Below are 24,556 nucleotides of genomic sequence, written 5' to 3'. Positions count from 1 at the left end.
GTAAAGAGTAGTTACTCAGTATTTCCATGAACGAATGGAAAAGAATTATGTATGTCAAAAAACTCTCCAAGTGATAAGAAATCTCCAAACATGGATTTTTGTGTGAATGTGTGTAAATATGTAGAAACATCAATGTACATTTTGCTTTATGGACTGCAATGAAAAAGTATTATCATGACATATTAAGTGGTGCAAAAATTACATAATAGGATTACATCAAGCTATACACTTACAGTAAGCTGCACACAGCAGTAAAGACCACAGTCCCTAATCATTTTCCAAGTAAGTTTGTGAGATGTTTTATACAGTGCAGCCCTATTGTCTGTGCAGAAAAGCCCTCTTGAATCCTTTTTTTTTTTTGCATAGTTTGCAGAAAACCAGGCAAATAGTAGCCTTCCTGATCTCCTCAGGCAGGTTGTTCCACAAGGTGGAGAAATTATAGGAAAACATTGTTGGAGCTGTGAATAGATTTCTAAAGTAATAACATTGCCAGCTAATTATATCACATCAGAGCCTCCCTTCACCTTCACATTTATCATGCCCTATGTTTTTATAAAGTCTAAATAACATCAATTTATAGATTTGTCCTTATGTGTGTTAACTAGTTTCAAAGCCTGTTAATAAGAACAGGCTTTGAGAGGGGCACTGCCCCTGCCGCCGTGAGGTGCTGAACCTTGACACCTGCCCCCTCCCCCCCCCCGGTGAGACCACAGCCTAGGGGGAAGCCATCCTCGCCCCACAACCAGGCGGCTTCCCTCTGGGCCACAAAACATACCCACGGCCTCTGCAAGGCAGCCAGACTCGGGCAGCCAGACCGTTCCATCCCCCAGGATGTTTCATAAATATATAAAGGAGAACCACGGATAAGGATAAGTTTCATACAGCCATAGTTCTAGAATTAACAGAAACTATCAGATGACGTTTTCCACAAACTATCATAGAATCATAGAATCATAGAGTCGGAAGGGGCCATACAGGCCATCTAGTCCAACCCCTTGCTCAACGCAAGATCAGCCCTAAGCATCCTAAAGCATCCAAGAAAAGTGTGTATCCAACCTTTGCTTGAAGACTGCCAGTGAGGGGGAGCTCACCACCTCCTTAGGAAGCCTATTCCACTGCTGAACTACTCCGACTGTGAAAAATTTTTTCCTGATATCTAGCCTATATTGTTGTACTTGTAGTTTAAACCCATTACTGCGTATCCTTTCCTCTGCAGCCAATGGGAACAGCATCCTGCTCTCCTCCAAATGACAACCTTTCAAATACTTAAAGACAGCTATCATATCCCCTCTCAACCTCCTTTTCTCCAGACTGAACATTCCCAAGTCCCTCAACCTATCTTCATAGGGCTTGGTCCCTTGGCCCCAGATCATCCTCGTCGCTCTCCTCTGTACCCTTTCAATTTTATCTACATCCTTCTTGAAGTGAGGCCTCCAGAACTGCACACAGTACTCCAGGTGTGGTCTGACCAGTGCCATATACAATGGGACTATGACATCTTGTGATTTTGATGTGATGTCCCTGTTGATACAGCCCAAAATGGCATTTGCCTTTTTTACCGCTGCATCACACTGCCTGCTCATGTTTAGTTTACAATCCACAAGTACCCCAAGGTCTCGTTCACACACAGTGCTACCTAGAAGCGTATCCCCCATCCAGTAGGCATGCTTTTCATTTTTCTGACCCAGATGCAGAACTTTACACATATTTTTATTAAATTGCAACTTGTTCTCATTTGCCCATTGTGTTCAGATCTCCTTGAACTCTGTCTCTATCTTCCGGAGTATTTGCCAGTCCTCCCAATTTGGTGTCATCTGCAAACTTGATGAGTAGTCCTTCCACCCCCTCATCTAGATCATTAATAAATATGTTAAAAAGTACCAGACCGAGCACCAAGCCCTGAAGTACCCCACTACTCACCTCCCTCCAGTCTGATGAAACACCATTGACAACAACTCTTTGAGTGCGGTTCTCTAACCAATTCCCTATCCACTTAACTATCTGAAAATCCAGATTGCAGTCCTTCAATTTATCCATCAGAACATCATGGGCAACCTTATCAAAGGCTTTACTAAAATCCAAGTAAACGACATCAACCGAATTTCCACGATCCAGCAAACCTGTTACTTGGTCAAAAAAGGAAACCAGGTTGGTCTGACAGGACCTGTTGGAGACAAATCCACATAGGGTTAGGTTAGTGTTAGGGTTAGTGGTTAGGGTTCATGGTTAGGGTTAAATGGGGGCCGTTCCACACAGCATTAATGTTGCTGAAGTCTCACCATTGTGTAACGCTTTTTTTTTAACATTACGCATGACGTCGTACACAATCTGCAACACTCCCACAAAAATTGCTTCATTGTAGCGCTTTTTGGGGTATCCACAAAAGTGGATTCCCCCTTAAAAAACCGCTAGACTCTTGAGAACAACCTGCAACACATCCGAAAAAGACATGTGCGTTCTCAATATAGCAGTAGCAAAAATGTCCCTCCCTAAGCTCTCGCACCTGACCTTCCTGCGTTGTGATTGTCATTTTTTCCCCCTTAAGCTGGCAAAAGCAACGAATAAGCCATACTTCTTTGGCTGAAATCCCTCCACAAGCAATTGTCTGTAAAGTTTCCAAGCACAATCCAGCCCCCTGTTTAACACTGCCCTAATTTTGGCCAGAAATTGCATGGGGGGGGAGGGATTTTTTTTTAACTGTAAGAGAATGTAAACAATTAAGCGCCAGCTCCCACGCCAGCAAAAAAGGTCTTTCTGATACATCGAATGAACAAATATGTGTTGCTATAGGTGTTTTCGGGTTTTTAAAAGACAGTTTTTAAAGGGAATCACGAACACAACAGGTTAATTGGCTGTTCTGTTTGATTGATGGTCAGGGGTGGGAGGAAGCATAGAAAAATATCGCCTCCTTTGTTGCGATTTCAGCGTGACCGGAAACTTGTGAGTTACAAGAACAGCGCTAGTGGGAGAGCCTTTTTTCCGAGAAAAACGGCTGTGTGCGTTACCCAGACCTGCCTCTATTGATTGCAGCGCTTTTAAATAGCGCTCAGATTTAGCTGCATTGCCGGTTGTGCAGAATGGCCCTAAGAGTTAGCTCAGTTACCATTAAAGTTGGGGAAGAGATGTATAATCATTTTTTAAAAAAATATTTTTCATGTAAAAGTAGGCATTTATATTGGGATTAAGATTAGGTTTAGGGTTAGGATTTGCTTAGCAAATATTCTTCAAGTTCAAGTCCTTGGCCACCTGATGGTGCCTCTTCAGATAGTTCATGAGGACACTTGTCGAGAAATGATGGGGTCCTCTTCCTTGACTGACCCATTGCAAGCAGACCTGGCACTCCACAAGATTGGTCTTCTCTGGAAGTACTTCCAGAACAGGGAAGTTTGGATCCACCCAGGCTGACTAGCAGCCTCGGGAGTCCTCTAAACTACCTCTTGTGAGGAACTTGGTGTGGACACACTGTGTCCAGGGGGAGCAGGAGAAGCAAAAAGAGGGGCAAAGGGTTGAGATGGCAGCATGGGGGGGGGCTACCTCTATCTGTTCGTCTTGTGCTACCTCTTTACTTTGCCCCCCAATTCTGGCCCGCTGGATCCTGAAGGAGACTGTAGAGTCAACAGGGGAACAGTCTCTTCTCATACTCCTCCAGGGCATTCTGCATCCCTGAGGTGAACAACGTGAACAAGCTGCACATGTCCTGATGCTCATCCCAAGGGACAGATCAGACAGCTCCTTCTGTGAGCACCATGCCTTGGTGGCAACGACAGCTACAGGAGATGCTGTCTGATCAGCAGGCCCCACCCATGCAGTGGCTGAACCTGCCCCTGCCTGTACCCCTGAAGCTCCCTTGCCCCAGCAGTCCCCTCAATAAAGAGACTTTTTATAGGAGAGTTTTAAACAATCCAGCCATGGAGCCTGTTGATTGCATGCCTAATAGTCTGGTGCCTTACTTTCTAAAGGGACTTGGGTGAGACAAAATAATGGTCTCCAGCCTATATGCAGGAACTGCATTTCACCAAACTATCTTAAATCCCACTTTAGACTATGATATCTTTTAAAGGAATAATATTTAAAAGGGAAGCTCAGTAAAGCACAACCAGTCCAGTTGATTCATCCAACATTGTCAATGAATTTTTGCTGAAGATAATTATTTTTATTGCTGAAGATAATATTCAAATATTAGCCTTGACCCGGAAACTACAGCTGGTCCAAAACGCAGCGGCCAGGATCCTCACAGCAACACCGTGGAGGTCCCACATCCGGCCCATTCTCCACCAACTGCAGTGGTTGCCAGTTGAATTCCGGATCAGACTAAAGGTTCTGGTAATTACCTTCAAGGCCATTCGCGGTCAGGGCCCAGTGTACCTGAGGGACCGCCTCCCTGCCTATGCCCCTAAAAGAGCTCTGCGCTCCACCGCCACCAACCAGCTAATGGTCCCTGGCCCTAAAGAAGTCTGCCTGGTCGCGACCAGGGCCAGAGCATTCTCTGTTCTGGCCCCCACCTGGTGGAACGAGCTCCCGGAGGAGATCAGGGCCCTGAGGGAGCTTAAACAGTTCCGCAGGGCCTGCAAAAAGGAGCTCCTCCACCAGGCATTTGGTTGAGACCAGGCACAACCAACAGCGAATGAAGGGTCCCCGCCCCCCGTTCCTCCCCCTCCCCCCTCTCCCCCCCTTCCTCCCAGAACTCCACCAGAGCACTCTGGACCTGTTGTGGTATTGCACCGTTCCATCATTATATTATTTTATTATATTGTTATACTGTTACATTCTGTTATATGGTTACAACCACTGTTATTAATTACTGTATGTTTTAACAAAGGCTGTTTCATGTATCGTTGACTAGTTTTAATGTAAACCGCCCTGAGCCTTCGGGGAGGGCGCTTTATAAATCTAAATAAATAAAATAAATAAATAAATAAATAGATCACATTTCTGATATAAATAAATCTTGATTACAAAATACTGAATAAGAATGAAGACAAAAACAGCAAAATAACTCATTAAAAAAACATTAATTCTTTCAGTGATATCAACAGAAATATTATTCTGTGAGGTAGAAAGGTACTGTCTGAGATAAAGAATTGTTTATCTAGTTCTTCCCACTAGTTGGAATACAAACGATTGGGAATAATTGATCTATTCAGAGTCTGCAAAGTGATTTCATCACTCTAGTCATGATCTCTTTTCTCTTGAGCATTGTCCTAGGAGAAATAGTATATAAATAAGTAAGGCTCATGCCCTTCACAGATACAAATGTTAATATTTTTATACACAGTGTGGATAACAAGAATTTTATTGACAGGAAAATAAATTCCTTTACATGAAATATGATTCACTTCACTCTATTTATGTACAAAATATATCAGGTTTAAGGGGCAAGCATTTTCCTCTCCAAAAAGCCATTCCTCGCATATCCTCCCTTCCACGATAGAAATATAGAAAATGAAATGGGTCAATATTTGTAACAAAAGGAAAGGCTTGATTTATGAGAGAAAGAGTGTGAGTAGAGACACAAATACTTTCCCCTTCATAAATAGTGTTTATTTGGAATAGCCTTATAAGTTATTTCAGAAATGTTCGTCCTTCAGTTGTGACATTCACTCACACAAATTCTGATGTTAACGGTGTCACTAGATTTCTGTGTGATGATAGAATTGATGAGATAGGATAAAAATGTCCATTACAGTTCTTTCTGCTACTGAGGTATGCTGCCTTTTTTTAGAAAATGAGAAGCAACCTCATATGTTCCACCTTATGAATGTCTTCTCTTATTCATTTTATATAGAGCAAAAGTAAACAAAAACATGCTAGACTCAGGGCCTTTTCGCATGGGGATCTTTGTTGCAAATTGTTTGCGGAATGAAAAATCGCCATTTAAAATAGTGGAATTCGTCGTTATGCATACCTGCCTTTGTAGTGGAATCAGTTGCATTTTTTAGCGTTTCCCACAGGCTTCCGGTCTCGGCAGAAATCGCTAGAAAGGAAGCGCTATTGCCAAGCTCGTCCCGCCCCTGGCCGTCAAGCAGCCAATGGGCAGCCGTTAGCATGCTCCCAAACAGCCCCTTTCCCTTTAAGAAAGGTTTTTTTAAAAAAAACAGACCCATAGCAACGAATCTAGGTAGATTCGTTGCAACGGAGAGACCCATCCAGCTGCCTAATGTGAGCTGTCGTTTGATTGTATGATCATTGGCACGCTGCCTCAAGTGATAAAAAAAAATCCCCCCCCCTCACGGGCCCGATTTTCGGCTGAATTTATGTGTAAAAAATAAAGGGACTTTATTTCAGCAAACGGGCTTTTATGTGGTTTGTGCTTAGTGACTAAAGGTGAAGGACTGAAGCCAGGGAAGCCTCTAAACAGAAAGAGGCTCGCTGGTGCGTTTATCCCCGCTCGCTCGGAGAAAAAAAAATGGTGATCGCTTCGCCGGAAGTTTGGAGGACAGGCTCAGGGGGAGGGACTTTGAAGAACCAGCAACAATGGTAATGCACAGGTCTTTAGCGCTACTGTTGCAGATTGGTTGCAGGAGTGTATCGCTATCCGGAGGGTGAATCCACTTTTCTGGATTCCCCTGAAAGCGCTACAACGAAGCGCTTTTTGCGGGTCGGTTTCAGGATTGTTGCAGATTGTCTACGACGTCGTGGGTTATGGCAAATTAGTAGCGTTTCCAATTAGTAACCATTGTGCTATTTTGAAGCCGTGCGAAATGGCCCTCAGTAAGTTGGAACCAATAGCTCCCTTCCACTAAATGCAGGCACTTTAAAAGAAGCCATCATCTGAACAAAAAAACAGGTTGCTGGATGAGTTCTCTGCAGCCAAGAGAATTTATAAGTTCCTTTATAAGTTCTATATCTTCTGAAGGTAGAATCAAATTACTGGAAGGTGCCATACAGGCCATCTAGTCCAACCTCCTGCTCAATACAGGACCAGCCTAAAGCATCCTTGATATCTGCCCAGCCACTGCTTAAAGACTGCTAGTAAGGATGAGCTCACCACCTCCTAAGGTAGCCAATTCCACTGCTGAACAACTCTGACTTTGATTTTTTTTTTCTCCTGATATCTAGCTGGTACTATTCAACACAGAGGTTAAACTGTGGGTCCTATCCTCTGCTCCCAACAGGAACCTTTCCCTGCCCCACTCTAAATGATACTTAAAGACAGTTGCACACTTCCAAGGCTAAGAAACGTTTATACAATCTTAATCCCTATACTTTGGCTTAGATCTGTACTTTTCAAAAGGAATACATTTGAAGTTCAGTCCTGTGCAAATTTATAACCTTCTTAGTCCATTGACTAAGACTGCCCTGTAAGAAAGAACATCCAGTATACTGTAGATCAATGTAACCAATGTTTTCAGTGGCCATGAATGTTTTGGTCGATTTTGTTCCAAATACCTAGGTTCAGAGCTTCAGTCCTCCAGTTAAGTCTCCTCATTTTCTTATCCAATGTATTGAGAATGAATCATGGAAAGATGTAAAAATGTTTTCAGTACTGTTCATTTTAATTGCAAACAAATCTTTGATGCAATCTAAAGACAGGTGCAACTTCACAAAAAGACATTTCAAGCACACTTGAAAGTAGTTTGCATCTGGGTGGCATTTTCATAATTTCTGATGATGACAAATATGTATTGCTAGCGTAAAATGTCTCCCTATCTGTAGAAATTTCTTGTTGCTGTGGTTGTCAGCCATTCAGTCGAGTCTGATTCTTGGCGATTCCATGGCACAGCTGTTGCCACAATCCTCACTATTGTACTGCCTCTCTCAGCCATGCAGTGTTCTAGCCAGTGTCCATTTTGATTGTGTCTAACCACCGTATTGTCAGTCTGGCTTCCTTTTTACACTGACCAATCCTAGCATACTTGCTTTCTCCACTTGAGTTGGATTGCACGTTATGGCCAAAGTAAGTGATTTTGCCTACCAGTGATATACTAGACTTTATGCACTGTAGTATTTCTTTCTTTGTGACTTTTGCTGCACATGGAACCCGGAGAAGCTTTTCCATCCTCAGAGTTCAAATGAATCAATTCTTCTCTTGTCCCATTTTTTCATCATCCAACTTTCACAGATACTGGAAATATGATAGATTTAAGTAATCTATATTTGGTAGTCACGCTTATGCCCTTTCTTTTACATATTCGGTTCAAGCTTGTCATTGCTGAGTGAATCACAAAAGAACTCTACACATGCAGAACAGAAGTCCTCTGCAAAATGAAAATAAAAGAAATAAATAGAAATTTGTACCTTGCTTTAACCTGGTGTTCAAGTAAGCCTTTCTAAAACTGATCACATTAAATATGCATCATAGAATCATAAAATCATAGAGTTGGAAGGGGCCATACAGGCCATCTAGTCCTACCTCCTGCTCAATGCAGGATCAGCCCAAAGCATCCTAAAGTATCCTTTGTCTAGTAAAAATAATCACGTTAAGACCCTTCAAATTCCATCCTTTCTTATATTTCTTGGGGAGGGGGGAGAAGAACTAGCTTTTTCATAGTTAACTGCCTTTAGGATATTTGAAAGTGTTGTGTCCTGACATTTAAACTGAGGCTAGCTATGGGCTTGTAGTTCAAAAGACAAAGGTAATTTTTTTTTCTTAGTGTACCTCTAGTGAAAACATTCATGCTACATAAATTCTCTCCTAAGGATAACTCCATGGATCTTGATGGGTTTTGCCCTTTAGCCTACTAATAATAGTCAATAAAACAAATCATTGCCTCACAGACTGTCTCTTTCATTGTCTCGGAGAAGCAAAGTGTACTCCAAATAACTAAGTCTTTAAGGTTCACTGGAGATATCTGAGTATAATGTCTGTTCTAGTTTTGGTTTTGTTTGTTTTTCTTTCTTTTTCAGGTCATTGACATAGAGGTTCTCATCCAACAGGACCTAATATCAGAACATATTGTTGTTACCACATTAAAATTACTACTTAGAATGTAAAGGAAATCCATTCAGTGTTTTTCCTTATACATGGATTCAGCAATGCCACTTAATGGAAATATCTACAAATATAGAGGTGTTCCTCTACTAACTGTCCCAAACATATTAGCAGTGAAAAGATTAAAATTAAGAGTTATGGAAAGTCAGAATGAACAGATTTCCCATATTCTATTATTGTCCCATGCCTTGCTTCTGCTCCACATTCAGCTGTATGTTCCTTCAGATTTAATAGAGAATTTCTAAAATTAGTTAAAATTGTTATTTGCAAAGTATATTGTTATGTTCTCTTCCTTTTGTATTTTTCCTATTCACATAACTGAGAGATGCTTGAGAGGATGGTGGACACACAAATCTTTTAAATAAAAATAAATGCACAAAGTTCCTGGATGCCTTAATGACAAACAGCACTACAAGTAAACTGAAAGCAATGTATGCATAATCACATTAAAATTTCTTTTTGCTGTGTATTTTATCACTCAATTCCAGCTCATCAATACAGAATTCTAATTTTCAAAAAATTAAATATCCAGATGAACTGAAGATGTCATAAAGTTTCGACTTAAACCCATGGTTCTTGATTGAAGTACTCTGCTTCTTGTTTCTTTCCATCTTTTTTTTACTGTAAAATTATTAAATCAACATTATACATTTAAATGTATATGTATAAATTGATATAAAATGTACATGTATACACAACATAACAAAACGAACACAACCAGCAGAAGCTGAAGAATTAATTTTATACCTCACTTTTCAATTTCCCAAGGATTCTCAAAGCGGCTTACAATCGCCTTCCCTTCTTCTCTCCCCAACAGACATCCTGTGAGGTAGATGAAGAAAGAAGAGTTGGTTCTTATATGCCGCTTTTCTCTACCTGAAGTACTTTCAGCAGCTTACATTCACCTTCCCTTTCCTCTCCCCACAACAGACACCCTGTGAGGTAGGTGAGGCTGAGAGAGCCCTGATATCACTACTCAGTCAGGACAGTTTTATCACTACACCAAGCTGGAAAGAGCTCTGTGACTAGCCCAGGTTCACCCAGTGGGTAGTATTTGGAGGAATGGGAAAACAGACTTGGTTCTCCAGATTAGAGGCCACTGCTCTTAAACCATACAGTACACTGATTCTCAGAGAATTTCTGATTATATAACTAAATATAAAAAGCAAGCAAAAAAAGTAAAGAATTGTTTTTCTCTATTTCTAACACACTGGAATCACAAAACAGAGCTGTCATTTATCCAGTTTAGGGATACTGAATTAATTTTTCTTATTATGACTTTCCACAACTTGGAATTACTTGTGTAATCATTCTGTATAATACTATTGTATCAAAAGATGGACTTGTTCATTAATCTAGAGAGGCTTACAGAATCCTGTCTGAAAAGTGAAAAATTGTATTCATTTGTCCTTCAACTGAAGAGGCTATTTATCACAATATTTATAAACTTGACCCTGAAAGTATGGATCTCATCTATCAACAGTCACCAATCTAAGGGGAAATTAAATTAAGAACTCTTCATAGTGTTTGTATCCTGTATTGACAATGTAACTAAAGGTGAAGATTGACAAAGATTTTAAGGGAGGTAGAAGTGGCTTTAAAACATTCTCTATACTGAAAATAGAATGCAGGAAATGTTACATTAAACCCTTTCTATCACACTTTGGAAATCTGTACCACATAGTGGCTCTATATAATTGGGAAGAACCACTATGGGTGGAGTGGTATGCAGGCCCTGTCTGGGTGTCTGGACATCTCTTCTGCTCCACGGGCCAATCTGGGTGTGGCCAGCCCCAACATCCTGCCTCATGCCCACACGCTCCCCACCAACCACCAACCCCTGACCAGCACACTGCTCTACCCAGGCAGCGGTGGCGGCACCTGAAAAGCACCGGTGAGGTGGCAGCAAAGATGGCAGCGAGATGGCACCAGAGAAGCAGTGGCAGCAAGGCAGCAGTGGAGAACCGGTACAGGGAAGCCGGCACCACAGAAGCAGACAAGGAGGCAGTGAGCCAGCACTGGAAAAGCAGCGAGGGTGTCCCCGAGCCACCGGTGGATAAATGGCAGAGCTATCGCCAGAGCAGCAATGGAGGCATCACCAGGCCGGTGGAGGAGGAGCAGAAGAGCCTGTGATGAAGCTGTGGCTTAGGAATGGAGCTGCCCTGTCACCAGCCTAGACCAGGACCGCCCTGGGCCACCGCGCACCCACCCCACCACCTTCACTGGGGGAAGGTGAGAGGAAGGGAAGGGCCTGGTGCTCCATGCACCCGCTGCCTCCCCCCCAACAATTACTCCACTTGCACCCGTTGCATTCAATACTGCAGTGGGATTTTTTTTACTAGTTATGTAAATAAAGAAGTCATAAAAGCAACAATAAAACTTTTGGTCAGGAAAGAAAAATCATTGAGGGGGATGCTGAATGAAACAAAATGTTTTCCCTGGGGTTTCAGAACTTTGGGGACATGATAAAGAAGGTACACATCCATCTAACCTCAGAAAGTTGGTATACCTGAAGTATTCTTGCAACGATTCCTCTTTCCTGACCAAAATTTTTATTATTTACAAAATCTATATGCTATTTTTCTGTCCTTCCAAAGGCCACCAAGGCTGCAAGCAATTTAAAACATAAATAATAAAAACCAAATTTTAAAATCATCAAAAAGCAACCATCCAATCACAAGTTATTTTTAAAGAGATTATATCCATACAAAGCATAAAAACAACTATTAAAACACTGAGGGATCACTGAGGGAATGCCAGATAAAACAAAGAAGTTTTTACCTGCTGGTGAAAATGGCAACAGAAGGGGATAGATAGATCTCTCTCAGAAGGAAGTTCAAGAGTTCTGGTAACTTGATTGAGAAGGCCCTTTCCACCCACCTAATCTCAGAAGCAGGGCTCTAAAGATGACTGTAGGTGACTTAGAATCATAGAACCTGTAACTTGCTACCCCTTTGCCTTCACAGAATCAGCCTCTCCGTCAGATGGCTATCTAGCCTCTGTTTAAAAATTTCCGAAGATGGAGAACCACCACCTCCCAAGGAAGCCTGTTCCACTGAGAAACCACTCTGTCAGGAACTTCTTCTGGATGTTTAGATATAATTTCTTTTGAATTAATTTCATCCCATTCATCCTGGTCTGTCCCTCTTGGGCAAGAGAGAGCAATTCTGCTCCAACCTCCATATGGCACCCTTTTAAATACTTGAAGATGGTTATCAGATCCCCTCTCAGTCATCTCCTCTCTAGACTAAACAGACCAAGCTCCCCCAACCTTTCTTCATCTGTCTTCATCTCCAAACCCCTCATCATCTTTGTGGTCCTCCTCTGGACACATTCCAGTTTGTCAACATCCCTCTTCAACTGGGGTGCCCAAAACTGAACACAGTACTCCAAGTGAGGCCAAACCAGAGCAGAGTAAAGTGGTACCATCACTTCCCATGATCTGGACATGATACTCAGTTTGATAAGGCTGTAAGTGTCCTTCAAGTATGCTGGTTCCAAATCATATGGGGCCGTAAAGGTCCAGAACAGCACCTTGAATTGTGCCTGAAAATAAATTTACAGTCAGCGTAGATGAGCCAAGAACTCATTCCACTCAACATAATTCAAATTCTCATTCAAACCATAGGCCATTATGGTCCTTGGGCTGAATATCCAATATGTTTCTGTTCTTCATGGCTTTTCACATAGTCTTGATACAGTGGCAGTAACCTTTTCAACAGCAAAAAAACTTCAGCGGTTCTTTGAATTGTCCAGATTTCTAAAATGTTTTACTAACAGCTCTGATGTTTGCATATTCTAGTCTTAAGGCTCTAGTGGTCATTCTCACAGACTTAAGATTGCAAGGACATTTCCCTACATACGTTACTCCTTTCGAGTTAATAAATATTTCAATAGAGTAATTCGTAGTATTCCATGTATCTTGAAATGTATCATCAGTCTTCATATTGTTGGAAATACTACAGCAACCATATGGATAGGTACACCTTTAGTAAGTTAAGATGTGATTTTATCGTGTATGTTTTGTATCATTGATTGCTTTGGTTGCTGAGAGGGCAGAAAGGTAGATGGGATTGGACAGATAGAGCTCTAATAGAACTGCTCTGTGAGAACAGCTAACCCAAGATCACCCAGCTGGCTGCAAGTGGAAGAGTGCGGAATCAACCCCTGTTCTCCAGATTAGAGTCTGCCACTCGTAACCACTTGCTCTCAATTTAACCTGAACCTGAATAACCCAAATTATTTTTTGTACCTCCCTATTTATTATTCCACTGGCAATGTTTCTTCAGTAGTGACTCAGAACATCAAACTCTGTAATTATGGCAGTACATTCTGGTATCTAGTTCAACAGATATACAGAATCAGTTTTAAAAAGTGAAAGAAGTAGATGGGTGAGCGAATGACTAATATAAATCACCAAACAAAACCAGTACAGCTCCAGAAGTTAAAACAAAGGTGCTACCTTCTCATGGGGAAAGAATTTCAAAATGTATTTTTCTCCATTGCTAGGGCAAAATTGCTGCTAGAAAATTTCATGCTGATATAACTTTTACTGTGCTTTCATTTGAAATTTATATAACCAGTGTCGATATTGTAATGCTGTATTGAACCATAGTGGAAATACACATGCCATTCCCCAAACCTCTAATTCTTCACCCAGAATACTCTTTTAAAGTCATATATATTTTCATCCCTTCAGTTCTAGAGCTGCATGAACCAAAAAGTAGTATAACAATTCTCTAGCAGATACGCCCAGAATAAATATGATGGATAGAATTTATTTGGAATCATTCTTACACAGAAAGTCATTCGCTTTAAAAAGATTAACATGTTCCCATGCTTGTCCTGTTACAGCAGCCATGGTGAAATAACCTGAGGGGGGTAATAAACAGCATCTTGTAACAGAGAAATTATGATACCACAGAAACCCAATTATTTTTATGCAAATTAAAGTACCCTTGTTTAGATCATAACAAGGCTTCCAGCTAGGATGCTCAATATTTTCTGTACCTTGAGATTTTGCCTATAGACATCTCTGCAAGACATGGAAAAGACAGTTCTTTGGTATTTGGCCCTCAACTCTTCCTCAGAGAATAGATAAGATGATCAGGTTCTGTTGTAAAGCAAGGCTAGTGTGCAGAAGACTGACAAAATGTTCTTTTTGTGCTTTTAATTCCTATTATGTTTCCCAATATCTTTTAAATTTTACAGATATAAACATGCATATTTCACCTTCCCTCTCCTAGGATTTTCTTACATATTAGCTGTAGGAGAGTTGAGGGCTAAACACCATCTTTCAGAGATGTGTATTTATCCACTGTAAGATAATGCTAAAGCAAGATTTTAAGAATAGACCTTGTTGACCTCAACGAGGGCCAGAGCTTTCTCTGTCCTGGTCCCCACCTTGTGGAATGAGCTCCTGGAGCAGATCAGGGCCCTGCTGGAACTAAAAGAGAGCTCTTCCACTAGGCATTTGGTTGAGGCTGATTGAACTGATAACATCTACTGAGCCCTCAGAACGCCTCCCCATGAAGCAAACATTTAGAACAAACATATCAGGGATAAGGTAACATCTAGTAGATACTACTATGTACTTCACCCTGAAAATCATCCTACCACATTTATTTATTTATTTATTTATTTTTCTATACCGCCCATTTCTTTGCAGCTCTGGGCAGTTTACACTGAACATTATATAACTTAAATGGAACATTATACAGACTATAACATCAAAACAACTTTCAATAAAGCATCAAAAGATTACAAAACCACATTTATAATATTTATAATATATAATATAAATAACAATTAACAGTAACATTGGGAGAGTCATGGGCGAGCGTCTGGGGGGACCAGCAGGTATTCCTATCAGTTGACAGCACAGACCAAGTCTAAAATAACAACCATAATATTGTCATAGTCTTTGAGTTGGGATGAGGTTGGAATGGAAACAGCATACATCTGAGTATGTACCCTTATAAACTAATCCAGTTTCATTTATAATAAGTGCTTGAGCCAAAGCATAATGAGACTACTTATTTGCATCAGTTCTTTGCCTGGGGTGGTGGGTGGGAAAAGATAAGGTAAAAGGTAAAGGTATCCCCTGTGCAAGCACCGAGTCATGTCTGACCCTTGGGGTGACGCCCTCCAGCGTTTTCATGGCAGACTCAATACGGGGTGGTTTGCCAGTGCCTTCCCCAGTCATTACCGTTTACCCCCCAGCAAGCTGGGTACTCATTTTACCGACCTCGGAAGGATGGAAGGCTGAGTTGACCTTGAGCCAGCTGCTGGGATCGAACTCCCAGCCTCATGGGCAGACAGCTTCAGACAGCATTTCGCTGCCTTACCACCCTGCGCCACAAGAGGCTCTGGGAAAAGATAAACAGATGGCATAATCAGAGAAACAGACACACTAGACAACTATGCAATATGGTTGCATGTATTCTTTCATTAGATTAACATGTCCACACACACACAAAAACTATGAATGATGCAAACTACCATTGAAAGCAGTTTCTTTCTGTAGGTGGCTACTTGTAAAACCTTCCATAAGCAGAACCAGTGGCAAGCTAATGAAATGTGTGTATGTATTGAACAACTGAAAACATCAATGCAGTTGGCAGGATATTGAGAAATAGCTTGATTAGCTGTGGAACAGTCTGAACATGCTCCCTAGTCCAAAGTGATATCTGGCATAGAACCATCAAAGTGAGTCAGTCTTCAGGCAGTTGTTCAGCTACTGTTCTCCTGAACAAATGCCACTGGCTGCATTGGTAATGAAGATCAGGAAGGAACAGAAACTAGTTAAAGCCAGAGGGAAGTATGATTTCTGGATGCATTTTTATTCAGCCATAATTGTTCATTGCTAAAATGGATTAGCTACTCAGAACAGAAATGGATGAATTTAAATCAAATTCTGCAATCTGTTCGATTATAATATGACAATTCTAACATGTCAACTTGTCAAAATCCATCTACAAGATACAGAAATGTTTCAGCGTAGAGCAGCAGGCTATAGATGAATATTGAAAATACAAATAGGGCAGGTGCCTGGAGCAAAGACAAAATTTCACTGGATCATTCGCTAAATATCAGAGTGACAAGTTCTGTAGCAATACCTATCTCTAAGAATTTGGTTGTCCTATTTTTTTTCCTTGCTCCTTCACAGAGATTTAATTAATCTCCAATAGCCTATATATCCTTACAAGGACATTAAGTCTGTGATGGATTATGAGTAACTGGGCAAAATATATTAAACATGGGACTATTTCCAACCAAGCACTAGGAGAAGATTCTAACAGATGCAGATTTGCCTTGCATTCTCCTTAGTCCAGCAGTTATTCTCTGCAAACAAGATGCCTGGAGTTGTATGGTCAGCATGAACAAACAGTCACTGTATTAAGAAGAGAGAGATGGATAAAGTTATCTTATTTTCCCCCTAGTGAAGTTCTGTGAGCAAAGGTAGGAATGGGGAATTTTGTCCAATTCCCTCTCCTCACGGCAGTCCACATGGTTTTTATTCTACATGGAGCCTGAAATTCCAGGTATCAAATAGGCATGTGCAAAAAAACCCCCAAAAAACAGCATTTTCTGGATTTGGTTTTATTGGCCTCTTCAATATCAAATACCACTTTGATATTCCAATTAGGGTTTGGGGAATGATACTTCAGATCATTGTTCCCTATGGGGAAACTTTCTAGGTGGCAGAGGGTAGTTTTTTATCATGAAGGTACCAAAATAGCAGCAGAGCTGCTGATGCCTGTTCTTTAAATGATCCTGTTCTTTAAATTATCCTCAATTTTCAAGTACGTTGGACCAAGGGGTCCAATTCTATGGGAAGAGACAGAGCTGGATGAAGTGATACAGAGTTGGGTAATGTCGACATATTGCTGATGGCCAGTCCCAAAACTATAGATGATTTCTCCTAGAGGAGAAATAAAATAGAATGGTAGATAGGTCCAGATCCTGCAGAATCCTAAACGGCAGGTGTCACACTGGTGACAACTGGTCCCCGACAGCAATCCTTGAGTCTGGTCTATAAGGAATGGTTTGAACCAGCTCAGAGCACATCCCCTGATACTCCCCTATGTCTCCAAATGTCTCAACAAGATGGCATAATCCATTTACCAAAAAGTTGCAGGTGAGTCCAGTAGGAGCAACAAAGAAGAACAGCCTTTGTCTACATTCAAATGGAAGTTAAGCAAAGTCACCTGTCCTGTCTCTGTCCCATAGCCTAATCTGAAACCAGACTAAAAAGATGCAAGAACAGATGAGTTATCCAAAAGACCAAAAGTTGGTCAGCTACTGATTTTTGTATCACTTTGCCCAGAAAATATAGATTAGGGACAGGATGATAACTGGCCACATTATTTTCCTGTAGGGATGGTTTTTAAGGAGTTGATGGATAAGCACCTCTTTGAGTGGCCAAGGGAAGGTGCCTTCAAGATTGCTTTATGAGAGACATGGTCCTTTCTTGATTTTCCCAGCCAGGATCAACAAGCGTTAGGATTGCTAGGTCAAGCCTGACCACCAGAAGGGTTGGGGGATGGGAATATGGAAAGGGCATGTGACATCAGTGATCCATGCGATGGTCACCTGTAACTCGCTCTTTGCAGGCCTGCCCTTGAGCTTGAACCGGAAATTGCAGCTGGTACAAAATGCAGCAGTTAGGGTCCTTACAGGAACACCATGGAGGACCCATATCCAACCAGTGCTGAGGTAGCTGCATTGGTTGCCAGTTGCAGTCTGGATCCGGTTCAAGGTTTTGATATTAACCTTTAAGGCCCTGCGCGGTCTGAGACTCGTATACCTGAGGGACCACCTGTTGCCCTGTGCCTCCTGTAGGGCCTTGTGCTCTGTAGGTACAAACCTGATGGTAATTCTCAGCCCTCAGGAAGCGTGTCTGGTCTTGACCAGGGCCAGGGCCTTTTTAGTCCTGGCCCCTACTTGGTGGAATGACCTCCCGGAGAAGCTACGGGCCTTGCAGGAGCTTTCAGTGTTCTGCAGGTCCTGCAAGATGGATCTCTTCCACCAGCTCTAAGGTTGAGGCTGGCATGCTGAGGAAGATCTGTTTGACCTCCCTCAGGACAAAGACATTGCTATTTGAATGGCGGATTTGGAGTTATCTGCCTTTCCTTGCCTTCTCTATGGGGACAGAATTGGGAATTAATGGTTTTGCTGCATCTTGTTGTTCTTATCCGATGTATTTTTCATCTGTGGTTTTAAGGAGTATTTTATTGGGGGGTTTATACAGACATTTGTAACCCACCATGCCTCTCAGGTAACTTGTTCACAAATACAAAGGCAAAAGGTGATCATCAGGAAAAATGGGTACAGCATAATCTTTGATTTCTCCTAATGTGTATCTGGGACAAAACAGAAAATCATAACACATCATAATATAAACTAGTTTTCCCAAAATGAACATTAATATTTCTCTTCATCAGAAATATAAAGGGACTTTTCCACCCCTAACATCAACCACCTAATCCTTTCAGTCTTTATTTTATTAGTGATGAACATATATTTGTATTTTCCTTTTTTTTCTACCCCCTCCTCTGAATTCATTGCATCCTCAAAGAACCAATAAAACAGATTATTTTGTGAAAAGTCAAAATTTTAAGAAAGACTGCTTGGATTTGAAGTTTTATTTATTTTATGCCTCTTTATGAGATTGAGAACCACAACTAGGGGTTTTTAAAGAGTTTTTAAAACCATGTTTTGCCTTTTAAAAAAAGAAGGGGGGAAACTTAGGGCCATTCTGCACAACTTAAATGTAGCCGAAGTCTTACCTTACGCTATTAATTTAACATTCCGCAACTGCAAAACTCCCGCAACAATCGGAATTTTATAGCGCTTAGGGGGAAATCCAGAAAGGCAGATTCCCCCCGAAAAGAACTGCTACACTTCTGAGCACAAGCCGCAGCACATCAGCGAAAGACATGTGCATTCTCAAAATAGCGGTAGAAAGAATGTCCCTCCCTAGCTCTCGCCCCCGAGCTTCCAGAGACACCATCGCCATTTTCCCCCCTTAAACCGGCGAAAGCAACGAATAAGCAAGGCTTCTTCGGCTGAAGTCCCTCCACAGAACTGCTTAACAGTAAAACAAAGCTCCCTTCTGCAATTGTCTTTAAAGTTTCTGAGCACAATACAGTCCCCTGTTCGACACTGCCTGTAATTATGGCCAGAAATTGCACCCATCGGGGGAAATTTTTTTTTTAACTTGAAGAACATGTAAATGATTAAGCACTAGCTCCTACATCAGCAAAGAAGGTCTTTCTGAGACTCTCAATAAACAAATATTTGTTGCTACTGGTGTCTTAAGGTTTTTTTTTTAAGTTTTTAAAGAGGAAGGGGTTTTTCCGGAGCATGAACACAACAGTTCACTGGCTGTTCTGTTTGATTGATGGCCAAGGGCAGGAAGAAGCACGGAAAAAATATTACCTCTTTTGTTGCGATTCCGGTGAGACCGCAAACCTGTGGGGAATGAATAGGCCGCTACTGGGAGTTCAATATTTCGCTAGAATTGAAGGTGTGCAGAATGACGAAATTCCACTATTAAATATAGCGTTTCTGCATACTGCAAACATTTAACAACATTGGTTGTTGTGTGGAATGGCTCTTAAAATCAAGCAACTAAAGTTTTTTAAAAAGGAAGAAAGGGGATGGGGGACAAATAGACCCAATAATATACCAACAGTGGTGGCAGATCTATACATTTCTATAAACTATTTACAAATATTTAAAAATAAGACCATATGCAATTGTCATTTATATGCCATGTGTTCCAATATTGATAGTGTTCTAAGGTCCTCAGTTCATTGATTTACCAGAGGTAGGATTTTATTTTTTCAATATTCTAATACAGGTCTTTTATTTTAGTAAGGGCATGGAGGATCCTTTTTTGTTGACCATCAGTTAGCCTCCAAGAGGTGAGCAGAAAGTTTAAAAGTACATAAGAATCCCCCAAATCAGTGAACATTCTATTACAAAACTAATATGAGAAATAACTTCTTCCCAGAAAAGCTGAATTATTGAACAAGTCCAAAGTATATGTTTAAGGGACACATCCTATAAGTTAAAATGTTAACAGTTCAACATTTTACTGATTCCTTTGCTAAAGTATATTCTATATATAATTATATTCTAATTGATATCAAATATTCATGTACAATATTATAGTTTATTATAGTTTATGCCTTGATTCAACTAGAGTTTCTGGGCCCTATTTCGATATTTCAGTTATAAATATTACCATTCAACAGAAGTTGACAAGTTACCTATCAACTTTAGCTAAGAAAATTACAAAAACTCATCATCATAGTCTAGTAACCGGTCCAATATAAAAACCTCTCTAATGGTCCAAGCCTTCCATAAATTAGATTTCTTCCCAACTCTGAGCTCTAGATTGGCCCATAATGGTAATTTAGCATGTGAAAATGAATCAAATTGATATTGTTGTGACATTATGCACTATTATTTTCTAGCTCCAGAAGATGTAGGACTGATGACTCTAATGCATTTACATAGAGAGCAGCACTGGACAAGAAGCGTCAAAAGAGCCCAAGATAGATAGTCCAACTGCACAGAGCAATCCCCCAAATTAGCACAAGATAACAAGTTTGTATGATGATAGAAATGAATATAAGAGTGTCCAGAGGGAACCACAAAGAGAAACCAAATTCTCCATTGAATGGAAGTTACATCTTCTTTAAAGAAATTGTTAAGATTTCTTTCATGTTAATGGTTCTGCTTCTGTGTACCACTGTCAAAGTGATAATATTGAGTTAATATAAAAATCAAGCAGAGTGGGAGCTAGTAGAGTGGGGTCCTTGTTTGACACCTGCAAAGATTTGTATCATATTGATCACGTAGCCACCACACTCACAATCTTTAGCCTAGTGCCTGGGTAAAATCACTGAATCAATTAATAATGACTGTGTAAAGCCATTTGTCAGTGGATGTACTCTTTTATTTTATCCACAATCAATCTTAATATAGAGTCATAAACTGACTTAAAATCAATAAAGACTATACAAAGCACCATTGTTTAAAGTCCACATTTATCCACAAAATGTTGAAAAATTGAAGTTTGATCTAGGGAGGACATTCAAGCCGGTTGGCTAGGAGTGGTGGTATACAAGTTCAATAATAAAATAATAAATGATGTTTTCTTCCTCTAGCCCCCCCCCCCCAAATATTTCTCTAGTAAATGATTCACATATAATTTGCTGATAACACTCAAGTTAATTGGTCAATAATTGGCAGGATTTAATCTGAAGAATTATGGCTAAACTGAATTCTTTAGGAATCTGAACTATGATCAATCTGGACTAACTCTGGAACTCACCAATCCAGGTTGTCCTTTAAGATTTCTGGTGTTATATTATCAGTTTCATGAGACTTCCCCATTTTCAGCGGAATGATGAGATGTTTAATCATTACCCACTTTTAGATACCCCTCCCCACTGCAGACTCTCCTCATGTGATTGATCATGTTCCCCAGCCTCCGGGAACTGCATTTCTTCAAAAACAATAAGGGGGGGAGCAGAAAAATTCAATTCTGCCATTGTAAAATTTAGACTAGATTTAATCCTCTAGTTTGTTATAACCTAAATAGTTATTGATAGTGTAGTCACCCATCTGGATGATCATACTAATCACAAGTACTGTGTGATATCTGAGCTGAGTTAGTATAATCAAAAGTTGTGCAAATTCCTCCAAGATGATTCATAGAATCATAGAATAATAGAGTTGGAAGGTACCTCATGGGCTATCCAGTCCAACCCCCTGCATCATGCAGGACACCCGCATCCCCACCACCCATCCACTGCAACCTGTCACCCCCTTGCCTTCACAGAATCAGCCTCTCCATCAGATAGCTATCTAGCCTCTGTTTAAAATTTTCCAAAAATGGAGAACCCACCACCTCCTGAGGAAGCCTGTTCCACTGAGAAACCGTTATAACTGTCAGGAACTTCTTCCGGATGTTTAGATGGAATTTCTTTTGAATTAATTTCATACGATTCGTTCTAGTCTGTCCCTCTGGGACAAGAGAGAACAATTCTGCTCCATCCTCCATATGGCACCCTTTGAAATACTTGAAGATGGTTATCAGGTCCCCTCTCAGTCATCTCCTCTCTAGGCTAAACAGACCAAGCTCCCCCAGCCTTTCTTCATATGTCTTGGTCTCCAAACCCCTCACCATCTTTGTTGCCCTCCTCTGGACACGTTCCAGTTTGTCAACATCCCTCTTCCTTTGGGGTGCCCAAAATTGATTGACCATTAATATCATGTAGGTATACTAGAAACTTTTTGAAATCCCTCCACTTTCCATGTTTGAATCCCATTCATATCTCTTTACACTGAAAAGTAAAATAAATACATTTTGTTAAAGTCAGCTTTAATGACTACCAAAACCAGTAACTTTACATAATTACTATTATAAACCATTCAGCCCGTTATAAGAACAGATGCATAAGTACAGAACACAATGCTTCTATTACAAAGGCATGAAAAATGAGAGATGGTGTTCTGAGAGTTATTTTTTCCATTTATTTGAGGGTATAGTTAACAATGTTGCAGCAAGTGGATGGGATTTCATTTCATCTTTTTTCATACTGTTTTTCTTCAGATTATAGTTGCAGCTGCAAAAACTCCCCATGACAACAAGCGCAGAACTGGACCCACCCACACCAGTGGGCCATTATGTGTCATTACCGTGCATTGTGTATCTTCATGTCTCCCCCACATGCATGAAATAATAATGGTCTTGCAGATGGAAAAGCCATTGCATTTTTGTTTAATGTTCTTGGAAGTGAAAATAATATGAGAGAAAGAACTAGATTGCAGAGAATGAACTAGATTGCTAGACTTCTCTTCTCTCCTAAATAATATTTCCCCATAAATGTTTGTGTGGTAGACATCTGTGATATGTAAAAAGGAGATGTGGGGAAAATATTTGAGGAAAACGTGTTTTTCACCAGACACATTCACATATCCATAATTCAGTCTGGACTAATGTGTTTGTGTTATAATGAGATGAAAGCCTCCCCACAATAATTGTTCCGGTTAAGACAATCTCGCTCCTTTATAGCTGTGAAATTCTCATACTCTGATCCAACAGTATTTTCTTAGAAGTCATTTGTAAAACCAAGTGTTTTTTTGTTGTTGTTGCATCCCGAATGCAATGACATTTCATAATGAACAAAAAATTAAAACTGTAGATGAAGGATAGTGAATGTCATGCAGGATATGAAGTCTGGAAATATGAAGGCTTTGCAGAACTCAACTTATTTTAATGCAAAATCTGGGGATGCGAAAAAAACCGAAGGTCTCAATCTTTATTTGTTAAAATGGCACTTTATAGCTCTCATAGTGTTTGCATGGCGTGATAACGTGCAATGAACATCAGATTAATACTTAAAAACAAGAGGAGTTATAGGCAAAGATTCCTGTGTATTGTACTGTTCCTTCTTTTGGACTACTGGTACTTGGATGCCTTAATTAAGTGCCTTGCATTGAAGTCAATGGAGTCAGAATGGTGTAACTGTTTACGACTGCTCTGCTACCTATTTATCTCTGCAATCCCAAAAACACTTTCCTGACAGTGACCTATTATGCATGGCAGCAGCTATGCTGGGATGCTTCCAGAGTGTTGTACTGGAGCAGCATGCTCTGCCATTTATTGTGTCCCCACAGGGGACACATTTCATTGACGCAAGCTGGTGCACCACTTTCTGCCTACCCACAGGGGACACATTTTGGAGATAGACCAGCTCCATGCCAAAATGCCTCCCCCTGGGGAACACAGACACAGTGGAAAGGTTCCGCTACATGGGTGGCAGCGGGGTTCTTTTACAGGAAGGTAGGATTGCATGAGAACACAATCCCACCTTCCTGCAAAATAGCAAAACAAAACCCCATTCGACTCCACAATGCCGTAAAACGCTGCAGAGCCAATTGGGGCATTTTGGTTCCCTCCCAGCCACCATAGCACACTCTTCCTCTGTGCATCAACCTGGCCACTGAAAGCAACTGTAGCAAAAAAAGAAAGAAAGAAAGAACACTGAAAAATCAACATTTCCTTGCCGCAGGCCATCGGAGACCTTAAGGCAGGCCAGGGCTGGGAGGGGACCAGGCTGGTGGCTACGTCATACGTAAGTGGGAATTAGCTCTGCTACCATGCTGCAACCAGCCTGGCCTTTCTTCCCCATGTGTAATCGGTCAGTGAGAATAAACCTTCTGAATAAACCTGCTGAAGATTGTTCCTTAACATCAAGTTTTTTTTTAAAAAAAGAGACTATAGTGTTGTTATTACTTACTTTAATCTTTGCATTCTTTCTGACACCTAGCACTCAAGTCAACTAACACTTAAATGCACAAAAGGGGGCTCCAGAGACTAGTATCTCAGTTATAGCACTTCATTTTTGGAATGCCTTTTCCTTGAGGCACAGCACCTGTCTTACTGTCCTATGGTACCAGGCTAAATAATTTCTTTCAACCCAGGCATTTAACTGATGGCTTTATGTTTGCTCGTTTTATGGTCACCTTAAGGACAATTTTATGAAAATCATAAGGTTTGTTATTATTGTTCATAGAATCATAGACGTGGAAGGGACCTCT

At 40.7% G+C, this 24,556-nt stretch overlaps 2 long non-coding RNA genes across 2 annotated transcripts in view; one reads left to right on the top strand and one right to left on the bottom strand.

Annotated features, from left to right (window-relative positions):
* Positions 1-24,556, top strand: part of LOC143842634 (uncharacterized) — a 107,916-nt gene that overhangs the window by 47,405 nt on the left and 35,955 nt on the right. The gene's annotated exons all lie outside the window — the stretch shown is intronic.
* Positions 1-24,556, bottom strand: part of LOC143842635 (uncharacterized) — a 59,304-nt gene that overhangs the window by 5,559 nt on the left and 29,189 nt on the right. The window contains exon 2 of the long non-coding RNA XR_013233242.1: positions 9,680-9,754. This is a non-coding gene — a long non-coding RNA (uncharacterized LOC143842635). The remainder of the gene's footprint in view (positions 1-9,679; positions 9,755-24,556) is intronic.

This window comes from Paroedura picta, chromosome 8, assembly GCF_049243985.1.
Source record: "Paroedura picta isolate Pp20150507F chromosome 8, Ppicta_v3.0, whole genome shotgun sequence".
Classification (NCBI taxonomy): domain Eukaryota; kingdom Metazoa; phylum Chordata; class Lepidosauria; order Squamata; family Gekkonidae; genus Paroedura; species Paroedura picta.
This window is presented reverse-complemented; position numbering and strand designations above follow the sequence as displayed.